Source organism: Sesamum indicum, linkage group LG8 (assembly GCF_026168435.1).
Source record: "Sesamum indicum cultivar Baizhima isolate 11 linkage group LG8, ASM2616843v1, whole genome shotgun sequence".
Lineage (NCBI taxonomy): Eukaryota > Viridiplantae > Streptophyta > Magnoliopsida > Lamiales > Pedaliaceae > Sesamum > Sesamum indicum.
In genome coordinates this window covers 21393902-21402784 of record NC_142664.1, presented here as the reverse complement: position 1 = coordinate 21402784, position 8883 = coordinate 21393902, and positions in this window count along the sequence as shown.

The following is an 8883-nucleotide window of genomic DNA, read 5'->3' as shown; positions in this document are numbered from 1 at the left end:
CTATGAGCTCAAGAAAAACCTCTTTCAGGTAAAAATGATGGTGGTCTAAATCAAAGGCCAGATAATACAAATTTAGACAGAAAGATGAACAAGAACTTCTTCCCAATGATCTAAATAAACAAGTGCAAGATCCACAATTCGAACCCCTACGAGAAGAACTTTCAGAAAAGCTCATACTCTAGCGAAATGAACGTTTTAAGGACTGCAGCTACTGAGCCTGTGAAGGAAATGGTCATACGTCTTTAAGCTGTCTGCAGAAACGTGGTGAATTAAGAAAACTTGAAGCATGAATGACATCCTAAACGTAGTATACTATGTCCATTTGGTACCCATTTATCAATTTGAGGACCTTATTTTAGATGAAAGCATCTATGAGGACGAAATAGAAATTGATTCCGATGAATTTTCAATCGAGTCAAAATAACTACAACGAGGGAGATACGCTTCAAAACTCTGAAATCCTAGGAGGATTGTTTTCAAGGATGACGGAGTTGAATAAAACAATAAAAAGAATCATGCATCAAGATTCCAACCTTAGCCCATACGATGGATTTAGCATTGGAGAAATTGGAGAGTCCTCAACCAGATAGGATTAAACTAGAGAAAACATCACATAATGAGTTTAGATGAGTTTGTTATTCTAATGGAACTTATTGTATGAGATGGAAGTGCAACTTATTACTAAAATTTTTTTTTGAAGAATAAAGTAAGGTTAGAGAAGAAGTAGCTGTTACTATGAAATGAATCCACATAGGAACTATTGAAGAAGTAATAAAAGCAACTTTTAAAGAATGAATTGATCATTCATAAATACACTTATTAATAATGGGTAGAAGAATCAATAACTTAAAAAATGATTGTCTTAGAACAATGATAGAAAATCTTTATGCAGAAAAATTAGTATTTGGTATTTATCCTAGGATTGCATACAACCTAGCAGACCAAGATTTCAACAGAGTCTTAACCCTTCATCAGGATTTTGAAATAAAATATCTTATGAAATAAGGTAATAGCCATATTTTGTTACTTATAGAATAGCTTCTGTTCTTTCCAATACACATCATTTTGATTTGTTCTTTAGGAAAGATTGCATGAGATTTCTAGAATTTTCAAGGAATTTGGTAAAGTAATGGCACCAGATTCAATTAGGATACTTAGAATAGATGATGTTATATCGTTATAAAAGATCATCCAATTTTAGACCGAACACTTAGCTTTAGAATTGAGTTTAGTAGCATGATGTCCTTTTCGGAGGATAAGATCACACGCTACAATGGGAATGAGAATGAATTATTAAAAGCTTTAACTCCTCAAGAGATTAGGGTAGATAATGTAAAGCTTAGATGTCCAAAAGGATGGAAAAAATACAAGTTATATTTGCATTACTAAGAAAGAAAACTTTTTTCCTTGTGATGACTTATAACATTTGCAGCAACCTGTTATTAGTATATATGAAGGCATGTTAAAAATAGCAAGCCATAAAATTCTAGTTGCATATGTTGCAGGACGAGAAATATGAAAGTATGATTTTGGGGTTAAGTTTTCTCGAAAATCATAAATCATGCTGAAGAAAAGGCAACGGTATAGAATTAAGTCTTGATGGTGTTACCATAAGGATTGAATGACGAATCCCTTTTCTATATAGATATTTGTTGGTATGTTCTATGATCAATATAAAATAGAATCTTTTGCAACTTATATTAATTCAAGATCAGAAATTTGTACAACAAAGTTGAGAGTTTTTCCTAGGAAACTAAGGAAACCTTACCTGTTATTACATGTAAGGATTTTTTTACAGAAAAATCTAATACTCAATAAAGGTATAAGAGAGGTTCAAATCATGATTTGAGGAGCATTTGGGACACCTTGGTACGAAAAAAAAATTTATTCAAACCTATACAAAGGAAAAAAGAAAATTTTTGTCCTATAACTTTGGTTTAAATTCATTTTGGTCTTTTATTTTTGGCAATATTAGATTTGGTCCTTTATCTATCAATTTTGTATAGATTTGGCCCTTTAGCCTAATTTATGTCTCTTTTGCTCTTTTGTTGATAAAAATTAATAGTCCATCCTAATGCTCTAAGTGTAATATAACAAATATTTCTTTAATAAATCTAGACTTTTATACCATTCTAAAAGAGTATTAGCTACGAGATGCAAAATGTGGATATATATGAAATTGCTCTGGAAAAGTTGTGTAGGGATAACATTGTCCGAAATTGGGCCAAATGCATAAAATTAATCAGTTCTAAAAGTTATCGAACTAAAATTAAAATAAATAAATTTAAAAGGCTAAAATTAATATATTGTGGACAAATTTAAAAACTAAATAAATAATTTTCCCCTGTGTATGATGTTGAACCTCTTATAACCACAGAAAGTCATCATTGGCATCATGATGCAGCGTTTTCATTGGTGGCCTTATATTAATTGTCAATGGTAAAAACAACAAAGCACGCAGAACAAAGAACACCAAAATATGGGGCTGTCAAGTAAATTTTTATTATTATTATTATTGAAAGTGATCATGAGTTCAGAATTAGGAGATAAAAGTTGAGAAGACAAGGGACACTCTAACATTGGTGAGTGTCCCTTGTCTTCTCAACTTTTATCTCCTAATTCTGAACTAATCCCACTTGAACAAGGATGAGATGAAGTTATCCGGCTATATATACCACAAATCAAATCATTCTACCTACGTACTTCCATCAAAAAATATTCCACGCATTTTCTCTCCTTCTCTACATTCCCCAGTAGTCTACTGCGTGCATGCATGGCTTCACCAATATGGCTTCCACCCTTAAATTCTCATGAAAATTTCTCCTTGTATGCAAATATTCGCGAATACAAAACCTCGAATAATTTTGCAACCTTCAATTTCAATGATGTTGAATTCGAGCGTAGATTCTTCATCCGACTTCATGTCTGTGTTGATTTCTACTCGGAGAACGACGAAGACATGGAGACGGTATTTCCAGGCCTTGACATCGTGGTAACAAAAGCGATAAACATGAAAACTGCAGAAGCCTTGGAGGCGTCGTTGCGGGAACGTATCATCGACGAAGATCTCATCCCTTTCCCGTTGCACGGCTGTTATTGGACAGAACACCACCTCCACGGTCGCCCGATGGGGCTTCAACTTTCCAGTGAAGATGAGCTCGTCCGCAGAATCTTTGATTTCGCTTGTTTGGTGGACGAAAAGCCGGAGAACGACGACCTCAAGCTGGTGGCGGCGACTATGGAGATTCGAAAATTTGTGGTGGTACCGGATGAGGAATTCAGGTCGTGGGTTTATTGGTATGATGAACAAAACCGGGTTGATCCCAACTTCGGGCGTGACTACAACAGAGCCATCAAAAGACCACGATATAGGAATGAAATTTTTCAAGAAGCGGAAGCATTAATGGCGAGGCGGCCCGCCAAGATCGTCATCGGGGAGTTGGATACCGTGGTTGTGAATAGCGACGACGGTGGTCGTGGATGCGGCGAGGGTTCGTCCACGTCGGCGAAAGAGCCTTGCTGCATTTGTTTGGAAGAGTTTTCCGATGGTGTACACGCGAAGAGGTTGCCTTGTAGACATATATTTCACGAGAATTGCATACTGAGGTGGCTGAGAGGAAACCATGTTTGTCCACTGTGTCGTCATCAACTGCCCGTTTGATGATTCTTGATCTTCAATCTTGTTCAAGATTGATGAACAAGTTTTTGAGATCTTGATCTTTGTTGTTGTCGATCGACTTTTTCTGTTTGGGGGTATTATTTTGACATGCGTATATATAGCTAGAAAAATATATAAAAAATTTAGAAGACATTCTTCAATTTTTGTGAAGACCACTGTTATAACAAAAACGGTAAATTATAACGATATCATTTGAAGTTTGTTATAAATATGAATATCCTTTTATTGTTTGATAAATTACAAGTATTTTTAATATTTCATAAAATTATGTTTTTTTGGGATGGAGGTATAAAATTGTCAACTTTGCCTTTATTGTATTTTTTTTAAAAAAAAATTAAAAACTTACAAAAAAATAAACGGGGCGGATGAAATTTAAAAATTATAAAAAAAATTATCCACTTAATTTGTAAAAAAATAAATAAAATTATAATCTTTAATCTATAAGAGCATTTTGGTGAGTTCACTACAGAAAAGGATAAAAACTTAACGATTTTGGACTAATTTTAAGATAATTCTTAAAATCTTGGTAAAGTTTTTTAAATAATGAGAAGGTATTTGTAATTATGTTAAACTTCAAAGGAGGTTGTTGTAATTTACCCTAACAAATATCATACTAGCTATATTTATTATGTTAAGGGTAAATTGCATAACACCCCTTGTATTTTAGTGGAAAAGCATCAAATTCTCTTGTATTAATTTTAGAGATAATTTCACTTTCCTCCCCTGAGGTTAGACATAATAACATATAGACTTCCTGTAGTTTGAAAAATTACATCTAGCACCCTTGAAGTTTGCTTCCGTCTAACAAATAAGTCCAACGTTAGTCAAATTTCATTGAATTTGCTGATATTAACAAAAAGAATTAGAAAAATGATTTATATTTAACCCCGAATAACTTATTACTGACTTATTGTAAATTAAATAAATTATTTTATTACCCTAATATATTTTCACACATTAATGAATGTGCGAAGGTACATCTTCACTGTTATAAGGGTAGTTTCGTCCGAAAAAAATTGTTTAACCTATAATCAGTTAGTTGTAAGTCAATTAAGGGTAAATATCAATTTATATTCAATAGTTTTGCATATCAGTAAATTTGGTGATTTTTTACTAAATGAAGGATTTATTTGTTAGATGGAAGCAAACCTTACGGGTGCTAAATGTAATTTTTCAAACTACAAGGAGTCTAGGAGTAATTACACCAAATCTCAAGGGATGGGAGTGTAATTATTCCTTAATTTTATAGATAAAAAAATTTATATTTATTTGAAATATAGCAAAAAAATCCTTTTCCATTAAGAATTAGTAGAGAATGCTTCAAGCATGTTGTTATGCGATCATTTTTTGCCATTCTTTTTACTTATTTTATGTATACAAATATCCATTTTCACCCTTTTTCTTTCACATATAAGAGAGGAATAATTTTCAAATTCAAGTATGTTTCAATAAAATTAAATTATTTTGCTTAATTTTTAAATATTTTTTGAAAAAAATTCATCTTATATATATATATATATATTTCTCTCCTCCCTCATTGCCACTAGCCACCACAGTCGGCCGTCGTGCTGGCATGACGACAATGCTTTGGTGACCTTCATCGCCTAGATCGGGGGCAACGATGATCAAGTCGCCCAGAGAAAAATGGGCGACGACTTGCTTGGTCCACCATCATCGCGTATATTACAAGAAAATAACTTGATAGCAATGAAAAAAATTAGCATTATAGTAATCAGCAAGTAAAATTCTCGATGTTAAATCACATCATTTAATACATTTACTTGAAAATATTTAGTAATGAAAGTTTACTTGTTAATGAATTAAGCAATGAATTGTTTTCAATATATATTAAATAGTGTAAATTAATATCGAAAATTTTACTTGCTAATTAACTTGAAACTAACTTTAGCATCGAATTTACTGGTAACTATTAAGCTATTTTCTTGTAGTGTCAGTCCTAGATTAGAAATCCCCTAAATGCAGGGCGATGGAGAGGTCCCTCATTCTAACCGCCGCCTCTAGATGCGGCGACAACAGCCACCGATTAGGTTATGTATAGTATATGTTTCATGTGTATGATATATATATTTATATTGTGTGTGTATATATATAAATGAAAAATATATTTTAGAAATAATTTAAAAAAATCTAAAATAATGGCATTAACGACAATTAACAAAAGGGGAGAGCGTATATCATTTTCGAAATTATAAAGGATTTGTTTGCCTATAATTTTAATATAAGAGAATATTTAGCTAAATTTTTAAAATGCAGAAGGTTTTATGCAATTTATCCTTATGTTATAAAGTAATTAGAGGGGTCTTTTATTATATTCTGGATCTTGCAAAAATCTTGCACAAGATGTTTGTCTATAGAATTATACGATAATTTTAATTATATTTTTAAAAAAATTATAAGATTATAAGTATTTTAGTTTAAATTATAAATACCTTTTCTAAAATTTGGCATAATTACGAGCACCTATTAGCTATTCAAAAAATTATACCTTGATGTTTGATGAAATTATGTAGATATTTGAAGGTATGAAATTGTCAACTTTTCCCTTACTGTATTTTCTAAAAAAATAAAATAAAAATTTGTAAAAAAATCGAACAGGGTAGATGAATTTATTTTTTAAATTATTAAACAAAATATCCACCTAATATATAAATTTTTTAAAAAAATAAATAAAATTATAGGTTTTTGTCCTCATAAGCAACTCACCACAAAAAATGGATGAAGACTAACAAAAATTAACATATCGGATCAATTATTAGATGATCGTTAAAATCAGATGATATTAATAAATTTTTATAATTATATCAAAATTTTAGAGAAAGTTGTTGTAATTTACCCTAATACTGCATTCCTAGTCAAAATAAGTTAACTTTTGTTTGAAAAAAACTATTTTAGACTTGACCACTCTACCCTACTTATACACTTTACTTCAACTTAAATATACTTCACAGATAAACAATTAAACAATGGTTTAGAAATTCAGTGAGTTGTCAACACAAACTCTATATATTACTCAACTATTTTTAAGTTATTTTTCTTTTTGAGAGAGAGAAAGATAAAGATTTATGTGTCTATATTTTTAAATATGTTTAGTAATTATAAAAAATTATTTATTTATTACATTGTAAGTCACTACAGTTTAAAAATTATGATAAATTGATACATTTTATATTTTTTTTAGAATTGGCAAATTGATACTATTTATATATTATGATAAAATTAACAAAATCACGACAAAGATTTAAATTTTGCCCATGATATATTTCTCATTATTTTATCCATAGTCAAAATAATTGCAATGTTTTTCAATTATAGTTAATTTTTTTACCACAGCTATCGAAACAACAGTTAATAGCCATTGCACGCTATAGGTTTTTACTTTTTGCCATATATAGTAATTAATCAATAATAGAAAAGAATATCTCTTCTAGTGAGTTTTGTGTCTTCATTTGATATAAAATAAAGGCTTAAATACTTTTTTATTAACAAATACTCTTTGAAATTAACGACCGTCTATAAATATTCTCTATAATGATTGTTACAAATGAATATTTATTATATGACCATTAATTTTAAGAAATATTTATAATTTTTCAAATAAAAATAGGATATTTATAACAATAGCAAACCTCAATGATAATTTACCCTATAAACAAAATAAATTGAAACACATAAAACTATGACAATATAGATAAATATTCAAATTATGTTTTATTTGTTTTTCAAAATAACGAAAATACGAAAACAAACAAAATTGTCTTGCGTGTGACAACAAAAACTTGTGTCCTAGGTTTGGCCTGCTGGGATTTCAATATCAACCTAGCCAATCCCTGTCATGTGGCTCTAATTACATGATTCTTGGTACCGACACAATTCTTTTTCTATTTTTATTGATATATAATTTATTATATTATTCAATACATTACATTGGTATTACACAAATTATCGAACATTTAAAATTCACAAATTGTGGCAAAATTACAACCTTTTAATCAGAAGGTCTCAATCTTATCAAATCAAGAACTCGTTAGCTACACTTGTACAATTCCAACGTTGTTTTGATTGAATTAATTTTTTCGCCAATTTACAGTCTACGAATTCGGGTCAACCAATGCCCCTAAAATATTCTTTGGTCAACGGTCAACTTGTTGACAATCAGATTTAGATTTTTCAAATTTTGGATATTACAAAGTATATGTTATTAATGTAAAATTAATTATGTACAAGCTTATATATTATCGTTTGAATTTATTTAAATTTATTTGAATAATTTTCCATTATAAAGAATTTTAAATATTTAGACTCCTATTTTGAACTATGAATCATCCGAAATCATTGTTAAAAATCTTTCCGTCAAATTTAAATATATTCCATTTAAATGTAGCCCACTATATAATATATTTGGAATCACTAATAAACATTAAGCAATTGTAGTAATAGATCAACAATGTGGAATTTCTTATTAGATCAATGTAATTAAATTATTTTAGTTCATATAATATCATTTATGCAGGTACATAATAGTATTAAATTTCAATTACAAGGACCAAATTCTTTTCATTTTGAACATATTTTAAGTGTCAACATAATCCATTATATTATAATAATGATAATGATGATGATAAAAAGTCCACTGCATATAATGGGAAAAATTGGATTTCTTTTATTTGCTATATTAAAATTTGGTATTAAGTCATTACCTTTTCTTTTTCTAATAGTATCGTTACATTGAGATTTAAAAAATAATTTAATATATTAATAATTTAAATTATCGAATAAATTTAAATAAAAATACCTATGTTCGTGACAATAATAAATTATTATAAGAGTAGATGTATATATACATCTAAAATTGAATTAAGATAATAATAATAAAAATAGATATAGACGTAACCATATAAAGTTATTAGTTATTAACTTGATAACATCAAATAAGCCGGCGTGCAAGAGTCTACCAAAGTAGACAAGAAAATGAAACACATACGTAAGTGGATCAATCCCAGTATTCCACATAATTAATTAGCCTAATTACAGTTAGACACATCAAACACCACTATTTCATCACCTTTCAAAATGTCACTTCATTGAGTTTGAATGCAATAAATTCTCTGCTGACTGAAAACCCACATATTTATATGTCTCTTAACCTCTCCATTAACGTCTAATAGCTAATTACGATCCTAATT